Source organism: Lactuca virosa, chromosome 1 (genome assembly GCF_052849685.1).
Source record: "Lactuca virosa cultivar CGN04683 chromosome 1, Lactuca_virosa_CGN04683_v6, whole genome shotgun sequence".
NCBI classification, from domain to species: domain Eukaryota; kingdom Viridiplantae; phylum Streptophyta; class Magnoliopsida; order Asterales; family Asteraceae; genus Lactuca; species Lactuca virosa.
In genome coordinates, this window is record NC_136426.1 from 285,843,276 (window position 1) to 285,860,706 (window position 17,431).

Here is a 17,431-nt window from a genome sequence, read left to right on the forward strand (position 1 = left end):
CACAAAAGGCTCTAGGGTTTCGTGGATTAGGGTTTGGGACTTGGAGGCTGGAAATGAGGCCAGCAAGTGGGGATTAAGATGCTTAAATAGGGTGTAAACCCCCGAGATTAGGGTTTATCCTGGCAGCCCTACTCGTCGAGTCGAGGCTTTCAACTCGTCGAGTAGGCGACTTAAATCCCGCGTCCAATCTCATTTCTACTCGACGAGTCTGGGGCTCCCAACTCGTCGAGTAGTTCTTTAAAAATGAATAAATCGTAATTAAATGCGTACCAGGAACCGGGCGTTACAATTCCCCCCCACTTGTCTTCGTCCTCGAAGTCTGCTGCGTCGGGAAACAACTCCGGGTAGTGCTCCCTCATTTCCTCCTTGGGCTCCCAAGTCCACTTCGAGCCCTTGCGGTGCCGCCACTGCACCTTTACTATATCAAACCTCTTGTTCCTTAGCTCCTTCGTCTTCTTATCGAGAATAGCTATCGGTCTCTCGATGTAATTCAGGATGTCATCAACCTGAATGTCCTCTAGGGGCACAACCGCCGATTCATCCATTAAGCACTTCCGTAACTGAGAAACATGGAAAGTGCTATGGATTTGGCTGAGCTCTGCTGGAAGATCCAAGCGGTAAGCCACCCGGCCCACCCGAGCCAACACCCTGAACGAACCGATGTATCTGGGGCCCAGCTTGCCCCGCTTCCTGAACCGGATGAAACCTTTCCAAGGTGACACCTTCAGGAGGACCATGTCGTCCACTTGAAACTCCAAGTCTGAATGCCGCTTGCCGGCATAGCTTTTCTGCCGACTCTGAGCAGTCTGGAGCCTGCTCCGGACCTGTTGGATCCTCTTAGTAGTCTTGAGTACTACTTCAGTACTCCTCATGACTCTCTGACCGACCTCGCCCCAACAGATTGGGGTCCTACATTTCCTCCCGTAGAGCATCTCAAAGGGAGGTCGGTCTATGCTGGCGTGGTAACTGTTGTTATACGAAAATTCCGCTAACGGAAGATTTGTATCCTAACTGCCACCGAAATCCAAAACACATGCGTGCAGCATGTCCTCGAGAGTCTGAATCGTCCTCTCGCTCTGTCCATCCGTCTGAGGGTGGAAAGCGGTGCTGAAGTGGAGAAGAGTACCCATCTCGTCGTGAAACCACTTCCAAAATCTGGAAGTGAAACAGACATCTCGGTCAGACACCACTGAGACAGGCACTCCATGCCGTGCCACTATCTCACACACGTAAATCTCAGCCAGCTTCTCAGCCTATATACTCTCCTGGATCGGGATAAAGTGAGAACTCTTGGTCAACCGATCCACGATGACCCATATCGAATCTACTCCACGTGCGGTCCTGGGAAGCTTCGTAATGAAGTCCATAGTGATATCTTCCCATTTCCACATGGGAATGTCTAGCGGCTGCATCTTGGCGTGGGGTCTCTGATGCTCGGCCTTGACCTTCCTACAGGTCAAACACCACTCTACATACCATGCTACGTCCCGCTTCATGCAGGGCCACCAGTAATCAAGGCGAAGATCCCGATACATCTCCGTCGCCCCGGGATGAATAGAGAACCTGGACTTGTGGGCCTCATCCATCAGAACCTGCCGTACTCCGCCCCAGTACGGAACCCAAACCATCGCATGTAGGGTTAACAACCCACGACTGTCATAGTCAAACGAGGCCACCTGGCCTATGATCCGCTCGGACTTCCGGCGCTCTTCCTCAGGCCCTCAACCTGTGCGTCTCTAATCCGCTCCAGCAATGGAGTAATCACCGTCATCCTCAGACATATGTTTCGAATCGGAGCTGCCACTGCCTTGCGGCTCAGGGCATCGGCCACCATATTGGCCTTGCCCGGGTGGTAAAGGATCTCACAGTCATAATCCTTCACCACATCTAGCCACCAACGCTTCCTCATGTTCAGATTCGGCTGATCCATGAGGTACCTTAAACTCTTTTGGTCCGTATAAATGGTACAACGGATCCCATAGAGGTAATGCCGCCAAATCTTGAGGGCGAAAAACACCGCCCCCAGCTCTAAATCATGCGTCGGATAGTTAGCCTCGTGAGGCTTCAACTGCCTCGAGGCGTAAGCTATCACGTGACCCCGATGCATTAATACCGCACCCATGCTCGTGATCGGAGCGTCATAGTAAACCACGAAGTTATCGACTCCCTCCGGCAAAGTCAAAATCGATGCCTCGCATAACCGTTGTCTGAGTGTCTCGAAGGCTGCCTGCTGCTCAGGCCCCCAGCGGAATGTCATCAACTTCTTGGTCAGTCGGGTCAAAGGAACAACGATCTTGGAGAAGTCCTGGATGAATCTCCGATAATAACCCGCTAGACCAAGAAAACTCCGAATCTCAATTGGAGACCTCGAAACCTCCCACTGCATCACGACCTATGTCTTGGCCGGATCGGCCAGAATACCCTTCTGGTTGACAAGGTGCCCCAGAAACTGCACCTCGTGCAACCAGAACTCACACTTGGAGAACTTTGCGAAAAGTCTATCCCTCCTCAGTGTCTCCAGCACCTACCTCAGGTGCTCCTCATGCTGCTCCTGAGTCTTGGAGTAAACCAAAATGTCATCATGAAGACTATCACAGACCGATCCAACATCGGTCTGCACACACGGTTCATGACGTCCATTAATGCGGCTGGAGCATTGGTGAGCCTAAACGGCATCACCACAAACTCATAGTGACCATAGCGAGTCCTAAAAGCTGTCTTCTGCACATCATCGTCTCTGACTCGCATCTGATGATAACCCGATCGCAGATCAATCTTGGAGAACCAAGATTCACCCTGTAGCTGGTCAAACAAATCATCGATCCTCGGGAGGGGATAACGGTTCTTCACCGTTACCTTGTTCACCTCCTGGTAGTTTATACATATGCGATGTGACCCGTCCTTCTTCTTCACAAACAGGATCAGGGCTCCCTATGGCGAACTGCTCGGCCTGATAAATCCCTTGTCTAGCAGCTCTTACAGCTATGTAGACAACTCCTGCATCTCGGGAGGAGCCAACCGATATGGTGCCTTGGCTATCGGAGCCGCACAAGGGACTAGGTCAATCCAGAATTCAACCTGTCTCTCCGGAGGTATCCTAGGCAAATCCTCCGGGAATACATCTGGGTACTCTCGTACGACCGGTACATCATCCACTGTCGCCTTACCCTTATCCCGGGTATCCATAACATAAGCGACATAACCTGCACAACCCTGATGAATGTAGCGCCTCGCTCTCGGTTCTGTACATAGAGTCGATCCACCCTGCGACCTCTCGCCCTGAATCACTAACCCTCCCCCACTGGGAGTCTGAACCCGCACTAGCTGCTGCTCGCAGTCGATCACTGCCCTATTGGGGCTCAACCAGTCCATACCAACTATAACCTTATTCCCTCGAAGGGGAATAGGGACCAAATTCACGGAAAACTACTCATCAAACAATTGCAGTGAACATCCTCGGTGAACCCTCGCAACCCTAACGGTCCTGTCATCTGCTATCTCCACATCAAGTGGGCAATCCAGCTCCCCCAGAGCCCCTACGAATCGCTTGATGAGCGCGAGCGACACAAAAGATCAGGTAGCCCCCGAATCAAACAATACTAGAGCAGATATACCGTTCACAAGGAACGATCCTATAACGAAACACAGAAACATAAGCAATAATCAATATAAATAAAGAGATAAGGAGAAGATACATACCCCTCACCACGTCGGGAGCTGCGTGTGCCTCCTCTGCTATCAACTGAAAGGCCCTGCTCCTCGCCACAGGCGCCTCTGCCCGGCCCTGACGGCTGTCTGTAATCCTCAACGTAGCAGGAGCGGATGCTACCACCTGCCCTGCTGTTGCTAAACTTGGGCACCGGGATCGCTTGCGTCCTCTCTGATTGCACTGAAAGCAAATCATATCTGATATTGTCGTGGTGCTGGTAGTAGCTTTACAATCTCTGCTCACGTGTCCAGTTCGGCCGCACTTGAAGCAACCTGAACTCCCTGCCTTGCACGTCCCCTCGTGCAACTTGCAGCATTTGCCACAACGGCTGCGGCCCTGCTGGCTCCTAGGTCGGTGATCTGATACCTTAGGCTTCTTGCCCGAACTCCCTGACTGAACCCCCTCGGGTTTCCTCTTCCTCTCCATCTCCAAATCCAACTTTCTCTCTCGAGCCTTAGCAATCATGTTCTCCAGCGTCTTACAGCTGGAGCGGCTCACAAACTGGCAGATATCACTCCGCAATATCTCATGATATCGACACTTTTTCATCTCCTCGTCCGCAACGTACTACGGAACGAGAAGGGCCCTCTACCTGAACATAGCGGTGATCTCGGTCACCGTCTCCGTAGTCTACTGGAGGTCCTGGAACTCCCTCGCAAGCTGTTACACCTCTATCACAAGTGCAAACTCGGCCCTGAACCTGGCCGAGAAATCACTCCAAGTCATTGCATCTAGAACGACATCATCTCCAATGGCTCGTCCGACCTCCTCCCACCAATCACGTGCCCTGTCCTTCAGAAGACAGGAAGCAAGTCGGACCTTGTCCCCCTCGGGATATCTGTGATGGGTTTTGAGCATTCTAACACTCCTATGGTGTACATGCAACCCTAAATACCTTCGATCTATGTTTTCTCTATTATACATGCAAACTTGAACTTTCCAAGGTATTACCCTAACTAGCATACAATCTTTTATTCTTGGGTAATATGAACAAGTTATAAGACATACCTTTTGATGAAGCATAAAGTCTTGATCTTTAAGAGCTTAGCCCCAATAGTGTGGAAGCCTCAAGTGGAATCACAAATCACCAAAAACACCTTGGAAAACTTGAGGGTATAGTAAGCACTTCTAGAAATCGGCCCACTCTTGTATCCTCACACACTAGTGCCATTTCTTGTGCCAAAGACCTCTTTATATAGTATGGAGGATTAGGGTTACATTCATGTAAACCCTAATACCCATGACCTTTCATTTCCATAGGATCCATAGGTTAAACACTCCATGGACTATCCATGAAAGCTTAGCCCAACCTAAATGAACTTGGCCCATTCCATATATATATATATATATATATATATATATATATATATATATATATATATATATATATATATATATATATATATATATATATATATATATATATATATATAAGCGTCCATATTTAATTAGTTCCTTTTGATCACTAAATTAATTGTAAATTAATTATTGACCAATACTAATTAAATTATATGATTCCATATTAATATATTAGAACTTATAATATATTAATATAAATAATAAACATACTATTCTCAAAAGACTTTCCATATAAATTGTTCCGGTGAAGTGCAACCCAAATGGACCATGCCAAATCGGGTCAAGTACATACCAAAATAGTTATGGACATAGACACTAATCCAACAGTCTCCCACTTGGATAAGTCTAAAACTATTATTGCGTATGACTTCAAAACCTGACTAGCAATCGTAGCTCTTAAAGCCGTTGTCGAAATCTGACCTTAGTCAATGACTTGTCCATTAGATTAGGGATCATATATTCCTCCATTCTAGATATCATATGGACTGAGACATGATTATAATCATTCTCTTTGTCCATTTGTTGTTTCCCGATTTCCGATTTATGACGACCGACTAATTGAACAAATCAAATCAGTCCAGGCTTGGCCAAGCACTTTGGGGTGTCATCACTAAATCATCGAGGGGCCCACAAATATCGCTTTTATCCCTTTAAGGGTAAAAGGAATGGATAAAATTCGACTCATATGCTTGTTCTACTACTTGTTGAATCATACACAAAGGCACGTTTTATAACATCGAGTAACCAATGCGTTTTCGTACAATCAATGTATAACCAACTCATAGGCAACGACTCATATCTCTAGGTTTGAAGAATATAATATATTATCGTCTCATGATCACTCGTGATAAAATCCATGAAGTGAGTCAAATGAGCGTGGGTTTAATCCAATACTCAGAACTTATGAGCACTCATGAATGTTGCAGCAACTCTTTCTATGTCCACTACCTTGGACATCTACAAACCAGCTTCATGGCAGTCTTGATTCTACTTCCAACATATGACCGACTGTGGATGGTTTGAATAACTTAGTCATTCAGGAAGAATGACCTAGTTATTCTGGAAGTCAAAACATGCAAAGTGAAACACAAGAATAATTGAATCCAATATGGTCTCAAAACTTATGAATATAAATAGAACACCTTTTATTTATCACCATATTGATTACACATTATTCTTTGCATACTGTTTCAAACTATCAACTTTATACTTGAATTAAAACAATAGTTGTCCCATGCTCCGAGCATGTACACTATGTTTTCTAAACACTAGTCATGCCATACACCAAGTATGTACACTATGTTTATCCAAACATTAGTTATGGCATACACCAAGTATGCACACTAAGTTTGTCTATGATCCATTATCTGCGTTCTAAAATTCGATTATGATTACGTCATCCCTTTTCATAATCTGAATTATGAGAATTTGGCAAATAGAAATAGAAATATTATAGCAAAAAGACTGGTCTAGTATCATGTCTTTATGTGAGACATCATGAATCATGTCCCATATGCTTCAGATATAGGATCGATTGCATGTGCTATAATATTCATCCTGTCTAAATTTTCCAAATGCTCAGGGCATTAAGAGGGGAAAATCTAGAATTGGATATGACTAAAATGATTAAGCAATTATCGAGGACAATCTAAGGTTTACCAAAGATTGGTTTCTCAGGGACAGTTGGAAGTATGGTGTAAATTTTTAGAGAGGACCATATTGACATATTCTGAAAAGAGGCAACTCTTGTTCAGAAGTGATAGTCAAAATGAGAATATGGAAATATTCCCATAGGTGGAAGTTATTCATTAAATCTGTGTAAGGTTAGGAAACTTAATGCAAGAAGGATGTTCAAAGAAATGTACTTTGAATTTGAGACTTCATTTTCATGGAATGATCTCCATTGGAATACTCTGTAATGACTGTTGACAAGTCTTTGTGACTTTATGCATAAACATTACAAGTGGATCAGTGCATATAAGTTTAAAATCTACAAGATTTAGGTAAATGGCAGGAATTTGGAATTCTTGCATTTGCGGTAAGGATTTGGGACTGTGAAATGAGAATCATTGGAATTATGTTCAATCGATCTATTTCACAATCCCAAATCCTTACCGCAAATGCAAGAATTCCAAATTCCTACCATTTACCTAAATCTTGTAGATTTTAAACTTATATGCACTGATCCACTTGTAATGTTTATGCACAAAGTCACAAAGACTTGTCAACAGTCATTACAGAGTATTCCAATGGAGATCATTCCATGAAAACGAAGTCTCAAATTCAAAGTACATTGCTTTGAAAATCCTTCTTGCATTAAGTTTCCTAACCTTACACAGATTTAATGAATAACTTCCACCTATGGGAATATTTCCATATTCTCATTTTGACTATCACTTCTGAACAAGAGTTGCCTCTTTTCAGAATATGTCAATATGGTCCTCTCCAAAAATTTACACCATACTTCCAACTGTCCCTGAGAAACCAATCTTTGGTAAACCTTAGATTGTCCTCGACAATTGCTTAATCATTTTAGTCATATCCAATTCTAGAATTTTCCCCTCTTAATGCCCTGAGCATTTGGAAAATTTAGACATGATGAATATTATAGCACATGCAATCGATCCTATATCTGAAGCATATGGGTCACGATTCATGATCTCTCACATAAAGACATGATACTAGACCAGTCTTTTTGCTATAATATTTCTATTTCTATTTGCCAAGTTCTCATAATTCAGATTATGAAAAGGGATGCCGTAATTATAATCGAATTTTAGAACGCAGATAATGGACCCATATATAGAATTTCCTTATGTTGAGCCATTCCAACATAAAATTCATATATATATATATATATATATATATATATATATATATCCTTGACTAAAGATGATTAATACCTCAATCTAAGTTTTTAGAATTGAAATGAAGTATTATTTCCTCTCCCTTAATTACAGCAAAACAACTTTTTTCCAATTGAAACTTTTGTTTTTCTATAATTAACATTGCTAACTTGCAACACCTATCATAATTATCATGCTCCCACTAACATGTGAATTATCAGCATAACACTTATGCTCCCACTAGCTTTGACATGTACTTTAGAAATTAGCTGGACTTCTAGAAATCAATACTTTATTGACTTTCTTACCAAAGTTCTGACTTCTGATACGAGATGCTTTGATAAAAACTTTATCAAAATCATACACCTTTCCTTAGATAGTACACATGTGTGTCTAAAAAGTTTTAGAATTATGAAAATGGATGCCGTAATCATAGTCTCAATTGTTTAGACCTTTTCCATTCCTCACAAGTCCATGTTAGTGTGTCGGTTAACCACACACGCTCCACTAACGACTTTGAGAATGCAAATATCACAATTGCTATCTACTTAAAATCTACTTAGTGAAAGCGTTTCCTCACCATCATTTTCATGAATCGGAGAGAAACCTTATGACACTTAGATTTTATGGTGTATGTGTTCCTATCCATGTGAATTTGTCAAAACCATAATCACAAGAGAAGGTTAGTGACAAATCCAAACTCATATGGATTGAACTTGTGCAGTCTTAACTTCTTGCCACCTGGCAGCACAAGGGCCTGCCATTGCTTCCAAGTTGTTATGCAACCAATTGAGAACTCTCAGAACTCATATGCAAAGCCAACTTTAACTAGAATGGGCACATAAATGGAATATGTCAACACGATAGGTTATAAACCTCAAGTTGTGTGCTAGTGATAAACTACAAGTTTTTATTCTTGATTAGATCTTGAAGCTTTTTCAAGATCTTTAGACTCCCACTGTCCTCTTGACATATAAGACTCTCTTGTCAAGAACCATTCTTTAACAAAACAAATATTCAATAGATAGTGCAGATTCTTATCAAGATAAACACTTCACACAATTGGCCTTAGTTGGTCTTTGTTTTATCCAAAATATCACAACTTACCAATTTCAAATGTACAAGAGTAGAACACATTTTACTCTTACATTTGAAAAGTGTTAATAAACCTTCTTTAAGATGTGTCACTCAAGTTTCAATCTTGGAGTATGACTCTAAGACTTGTTTTGGAACGAAGTATGACTCATCTTCTTGATTTAACCACTTCAACAATTCATGACTCCTCTTCTTAGCCATAAGAATTCACTAAGATGTCCCTATAGGATGAATTGTGATATGGTCTCACAATCATTAAGATGATCATAAAACATGATACTAAAGTACTCTCCCATCTTTTCAGATTTGAGAAACTTTTATCTTTCTGCCAAATTTGATTCTTCTCATTCGTTCTGCCATACATCGAAACTTTTCCAATGCTTCAGAATTATACTTGCACTTGTAAGTATAACCATATTTACTAAACTTTAGTAAATCATGACGAATAGTCTTATCGATCTTAGGTGGTGGACTTGACCAGTGCACAAGAATGTGTACTCGATCCCTTAGTCCTTCACTTGACTCACATATACTTGTGAACAAGGAATTAGTCTTAATTTTCCAAAGATGAAGATTTTCATTCATCATACTATACAACTTGCATGATTCCAAGTTTCGGTCCAATTGAAACTTGGGTGATGAGAATCTTTCCTTATTTGGTAAATTTAGACACTACCACAAATAAAAGAATCAAATTCATATTTCCATTATTGCTATCAATGGAATCATGTAAACAACAATTTTTCACAAATGCCATTGTAGGGATACTTAAAATAAATAAAATCAAAAATTTTCTTTTATTTTAAAACTTGCGGAAAAACTTATCCTTTACAGTGCAAATGAATATGAAAACTATGTTGTTATCTATTCCTAAGCAATCTATCACAACTCTTAAGCAGCAGCTCAAAAATTCTGATCACCGAACCATGCGATCGAAATCCATCTTCGCGATCAGAATCAGCTTAATCTTCTTTAAGCTCTCTCTTTTCTTTGATTCTTAAAACTTCAACATGTGACCCAGTCACATCATGTAATAAGAATCTCCAAATAGGAACTTAATAGAGTTAGATAGTGGACTTACCTGAAGTAGAGTCAAACTTTTTGACTTGACCAACCTTATGATCTTTCAGGTAAATAGGGCAGCTTTGCAACCAATGCCCCTTCCTTTGGCAATATAAGCATATGGAATCTTTGGGAATGGTACACGAGACTGTCTCAAACTTAGCCTTTCTCTTTACCATTTGGTCAACCGAGTTGACTATGGCCGATCCCTTTCTATTGGAAAGAGAAAGCTTTTCTGGATTTTCAATGTTACCATTGTCAATGTCCATGGAAGTTTGGGAAGTTAATCTTCTAATCAAATTTGCTTTACCAGTGCTCCAAATCATTGCTGATTCAGAAGCACCTAGCAAATAGATAAGATCATTAAGGTTCATGTCATAGTCTGTTACATAGTAGTCCCAAAGGAACTCACTATGTGACTTAGAAAGTGATTGAACAACCAACTTTCTCAAGACTTTGACACCCAACTCTCCCGACTTGTCAATATGTGACTTCATCTCCAAGATGTGAGCACACCTAAACCTTGCTTGCCAATAGGGCTTGAGTGACCTTGAACTATTCAAGAACTTGTGGGTTAAGGAGAATAATTGGAGGAGGTGGAGGTAGAGAAGTATGATTTCCATGAGATTTGGGAAGTTCATAGTTGTCTAAACCAGACACCTTTTGGGAGATATTCAAGATAGTTGATTTAAAGTCTTTAATATAACACCCAATATGAATTATTAAGGCTAGGACCCAACACAATATTTTATAACTTGGAAGAGGGATGCCGTAATCCAATCTATAGAATATTTGCAGGTAGGCGAATGACGATTCACCAATTTCCACCATGAAAAACGAAATAATTTATTAGGTTTTAATTAGATTTGAAACTCCTAGATCTTTTGATATTCATTGAACTTTTCAATGGCATGTTTCAATCTCGATTGTGCCCTCTCAAATTTTGTGACTGGGATGCCGAGGATCACAAAACAAGGTGTGAATAACCATGCAAATATACTTGGTACCCTTAATATTTACCACTCAATCGATGTGCCAGTTAACCACACGCACTCCACCGATACTATGATAAACATTAAGTTACCCTTTGCCTACCTTGTTAAATCCAGGTTAGTGTGCCGATTAACCACACGCGCTCCACTAACGACTTAAGCAAAGTGCAAAGTGTAATTTCATGGGTTAGCACCAAATTCACATTTTCCTAAGTAACTAAGATTAGGAATTTATAAAAGGTTTAGTTACTTAGTATTTATCATTAATACTTTTATTGAAAATTATAGTCCTTGTCCTACCCGTTCGGCTAACGACCCTCCACCAGTCAAGGAAGTGGTGGGTGAGAGTGGACACCCATTAAACTGCCATTTTATAGGCAGTAACCTTATACCCCCTTATAGACCGGCTTCGTGAATGAGGCCTACTAACGGTAAGACTGACTTGCTCTTATACATATATATTATTAACTTATAATACTATAAAGTATAAGGGTTGAATTTTAACTTTTAAAACTCTAGGGTTTGGAATTAAAGTGTGTGTGAGTTTATAAATTCCAAAACTTGAGGGCAAGTTTTGAACTATTCAAAAACTTTTGGATTTTCATAACTTATGAGTTTAATTTAGGTTTTAAAAACTTTAATGAAGAGACTCTTGAACATCCATAACTTGAGGACAAGTTATGGAGTTCATAAGACAAAAAGACTCTTCAATTATGTAACCTATAAATTTTAATGGATCTTTAAAAGAAATGACTTTTGGTAATCCATAACTTGGGGACAAATTATGGACTCTATTAAAATACATTTAGATCAAGAATTAACTAACAAACAATTTTTCAAATAATTCCTATGATCTACCAAAACTCATAAGTGTATGAACAATCATATCAATAATTTCAAGAATTACATAAACACACATAAAGCTTGAAATTTTGATAATAACCTTGAAATTGGTTTACCATAATCATTACCATATCAAAAACAGGTTTTATAAGTCCAAAACAGTTTAAGGTAATGATTCTAGACCAATTCCAGCCTTAAAACTCGAAAATATGTTGTCAAGGGCTCCTACTCGTCGGGTGTATGAACCTACTCGTCGAGTAGGATGAATTTCTTCATGGACTCGACGAGTCCATTAGTGGACTCGGAGATTTCAGTGCCCAGGAAGCCAAAATTTTCGATTTTTAAGCTATTTCAGCAAATTGCATCAAGTATAAAAGAAAACAAGCATAGGCTCTGATACCACTGATGGGTTTTGAGCATTCTAACACTCCTATGGTGTACATGCAACCCAAAATACCTTAGATCTATGTTTTCTCTATTATACATGCAAACTTGAACTTTCCAAGGTATTACCCTAACTAGCATACAATCTTTTATTCTTGGGTAATATGAACAAGTTATAAGACATACCTTTTGATGAAGCTTAAAGTCTTGATCTTTAAGAGCTTAGCCCCAATAGTGTGGAAGCCTCAAGTGGAATCACAAATCACCAAAAACACCTTGGAAAACTTGAGGGAATAGTAAGCACTTCTAGAAATTGGCCAACTCTTGTATCCTCACACACTAGTTCCATTTCTTGAGCCAAAGACCTCTTTATATAGTATGGAGGATTAGGGTTACATTCATGTAAACCCTAATACCCATGACCTTTCATTTCCATAGGATCCATGGGTTAAACACTCCATGGACTATCCATGAAAGCTTAGCCCAACCTAAATGAACTTGGCCCATTCCATATATATATATATATATATATATATATATATATATATATATATATATATATATATATATATATAAGAGTCCATATTTAATTAGTTCCTTTTGATCACTAAATTAATTGTAAATTAATTCTTGACCAATACTAATTAAATAATATGATTCCATATTAATATATTAGAACTTATAATATATTAATATAAATCATAAACATACTATTCTCAAAAGACTTTCCATATAAATTGTTCCGGTGAAGTGCAACCCAAATGGACCATGCCAAATCGGGTCAAGTACATACTAATAATAGTTATGGGCTTAGACACTAATCCAACAATCTGCTGGTACGGAAAGCGTTGGAGACATCAGCCAACCATCTAGTGCTAGCAATGGGGTCCCGAGCACCATGGTAATCAGGAGCTCCACAAGCCTTAAACTCCCTGAATTTCAGTGTGCGCGACCCCATCATGTCCGCCACCTCAGTGTGGAATGCACTCAGTCTCTCATCAAAAAGCTCTAAAATACCCTCCTTGATCGTGCCGAAGATCACAAAGAGTCTGATCCAGAATATTGCGCATGACCTCAGACGAAATGAACTCTCTCGTCTGCTCGTTTAGCTGCCCGGCTCCAGAGCCCGAGCCTGATCCCTCACCGGCACCTGAACTGCCGACTGGCCTAGTGCGTAGAGTCACCATACTGAAAATACACCATCACAAACATCAGTATACATATCATCACTCGAGGGATCTCACACACTACAAGTTTCCTGGGTTCATCTCAGCCTTCCTTGATTCGAATACGGATCCTCTGCTTTCAGTAGTACATGCCCATACTACCTTCCACATCTATCCGTACTTTCCTCAAGAACTGCCTTGACTCCACCAAGTCCCTTCTACTGCTACTATTGTTCTCATGCTAATCTCATCCTAGGCTTGACCTAGGGTAATCACCAACCCACTCTCCGCCATCAACTGCATAAGAAGTCCCTGCTATCTTCCCCAAACTAGCTCGCGAATACTATTACATATCACTAAGACTAGATAATTATTCGAATGAGAGATCCTACCCTACAACGGTTGGACTCAAACAAGAGCTGCGAAATAGAGATAGACCTAACCTTCTGAAATTATTTAGTCCTCGCAATATGTAACTTAACATTCTCGGTCTTGGGATTTAAGGCTACATAACTTTTTATAAGGAAAATATTGAATTTTCTTTGGAAACGCATTACGATTATAAACATTATAAGTACAACACACACACACACATATTCTCGGTCTTGGGATTTAAGGCTACATAACTTTTTATAAGGAAAATAAGGGATTTTTCTTGAAGTATACATGACAAAGTACTAGGTTTACACTAAATGGCTTTCATGATATTAAAACTACGTTTCATCTAGAATTGTTAGACTTCAGCTATAATTTGCTAAGTGTATATGTTAGAGTTATATAAGAATTTTGTCACAATCGACTTGGAATTGATGGGTCCGCCTTACTTCTTGTTCCTTGTTTGGTTGTGGACCTAGGGCAGATCCATTATATTCGACGGTTTATTTAACTTAAATCTTATATAACTTATATACACTGGGTGATTATAGAAGGAATCTACGGGTCTCTCTAGGGTACATTATTGCATAACATATAAGAGTTCATTTCGCGTTTAATAAAGAAAATATTGAATTTTCTGGAATCATACTCTATCGCTTTTTACAAGGAAAACGGCTTCTTTCTCAAATAAAACTCTTATGAACTCACCAACTTAATTGTTGACACTTTGTCAAAACTACTTGTATTCTCAGGAATTCAGTGAAACAGGAAATCAACAGCTTTTGAGGATGGGACGTTAAATTGTCAAACATTTCATTTTGTCATCATAGTGTAATTGATTTGAAACATGTAAACACATACTATGGTGTAACTTTTTCAATTATATCTATGATGGTTGTATTTACTTTGAGCACTATTATACTCGTTGTTGTGATACTATACATGAAGTCCTCCACCCCCGGACGTTTCCGCCATCCTTGGTTTGGGGGTGTGACAGAATTAGTCCCTGCCCTTCAATTCTCTTTCAAATGAAATCCAAAACTTACATTTTAGCCCTCCATGCCATAATTCCTTACAAAATAAAACCCCTAATTTACAATGTAGCCCCTAAGCCTCTAAAATCCCTTCAAATGAAGTCCCAGAAGTTACAATTTAGTCCCCGCCCTCATTAATACTTACAAATTAAGTCCAGATTTTACACTTTTAACCCCCAATCTCTTGAAGTGTGACAGTTAGCTCTACGAGACCATCATTTGATCTATAATTATTTATTTTAGGGCTTTTATTCGCTCATTAATTTATTTATTTATCTAATAAATAAACGGGGTGTTACAACTCTCCCCCACTTAAATTAGATTTCGTCCTCGAAATCATTCCTTACCATTCCTTACATGCCAAACCACTCTAGCAACATAGTTACCATCCTGGGCACGCCCTAGCCTTCTCAGGGTAGCCGTGACCAACCTTTGCAAAGCCCTAAAATCCGCAGGTGAACGAATTTCTCGCAACAAGATCACATTCACTCTGTCTGAAATCTGTTGTCTTGAGATGGTCTGAATCCCTGACAGACCACTCATACTGAATCATCATCGTTGAATCCCGTCCATTTATCCCTCAACTAACTACTTAACTTCTGTTCACTCGCGGATCCCACTATAAAACAGGGTCACAGACCCAAATATCCTTGCATATCATTGAGCATAACCCAAGCAATCTGCTATTCGTCCGTACTTACAACCTAAAATATAGATACTAATACTGCCCAAAACGCTGGAATTGCCTGAAGCAGTATGCTACTACATAGCTACTTCCCAAAATCTATCGAGACCTTCCTGGTCTCAATTCATCCATTATTCATCTGAAATATCAGGTTTCTGCCCAGCTGCGGAGCCAAAGGACTCCCACTTAGTCGTCTCACTCGACTCCTAAACGAAATCCTTCTCTGAACTAGTTGCCACTAGTTATCATGCCATCGTGGCTCTAACAACATCCTAATACAACCGATCGGGCCCATGCGTCGAATCCTGACGTCATCCAATCCAAGACTAAAAGTGATTGCTACCTAACCAATGGTAGTCTTACATCACAAACGACCTTAAGCAGTCCATTGCTTCCCTGATCTCATAACTGTAGTGGCGCTCCTACAGTCTTATCACTGGCTCAACCAGATCTAATCCATCTGGGTAATACCGAAATCCAATCTGTGGATTTCCATATCCTCACTGTTGCACCCGAACTGGTGGGTACTACTGTTCCTTCCACATTCTAACAACACGTTCATGCCATCTACCAACCTACTGAATGCTACGGCTACCCCCGCAGTGTTACAACACTTTCCATACTATCTGACTGCTAGTGAATGCTACGGCTACCCCCGTAGTCTTACAACACTTTCCAAACTATCTAACTGCTAGTGAATGCTACGGCTACCCCCGTAGTCTTACAACACTTTCCAAACTATCTGACTGCTAGTGAATGCTACGACTATCCCCGTAGTCTTACAACACTTTCCAAACTATCTAACTGCTAGTGAATGCTACGGCTACCCCCGTAGTCTTACAACACTTTCCAAACTGGGTCGAACACGCACTCGACCTAACACACCACTGAACCTGAGTTCTAACCAAAACTCTAACCTTGTTCCCGAAACCTGCTGTCTGAGAGTCTCGAAGGTTGTCTACTGCTCAGGCCCCCAACGAAGGCCATCGACTTCTTGGTCAGTCGGGTCAAAGGAACCTCAATCTCGGAGAAGCCCTGTATAATCTCCGATAATAATCCGCTAGACCCAGGAAACTCCGAATCTTAGATGAAGACCTCGGAATCTCCCACTGCATCACGGCCTCTATCTTGGCCGAATCGACCAGAATACCCTTCTGGTTGAAAAGGTGCCCAAGAGATTGCACCTCGTGCAACCAGAACTCACATTTGGAGAACTTTACAAAAAGTCACTCCCCTACTTAGATTCGACTAAGTCTTCACGGTACGTGCGAATTAAAGGATTCCCAATCCTTCTTACTTCCCAATAGTCCATTGTCAGCAATCTGAGCTTACCAGTGCTGACGATCAATTACTAGTCAAACCTCAAGATCGCCCATTCTCTGAAATCTTGAAGAGTATTTCTTTGAAATCTGGTCCACTTTGCCACCTCAATCCACCTCTAATGCTGAAAACTGGAGGCCTCAATCTTCATCCTAGCTAACGAATCCTCGTTCCCACTCCCAATCTTGCAATACCATTGAACTCTAACCGAACACAGCCCATGCGAAAATACAATTCTCTTGAACATCCAATGATCGAACACCCATGCGTCTAACACTCGTAAATGACCTCACTATCTTAATGCTACCAGTCCTTCACTACAACGGTAGTGCCTTAAACTCCAAAGTTCATCCATAGACAATTGTCGACCATACCTGAACCATGATAGAATCACTGAACGCTGACTTCACTGGAGAACTATAACTCTACTCCTGACCGAGTATCCTCTAAATAATTCTTCTACACAGATCTCGACAAAGATCTGAAATGATATCGGTGCACGCGGAACCCACTCTACAAGATGCGTCCCTCTGTGGGTTCATCAAGGACCTTTCGGCATGC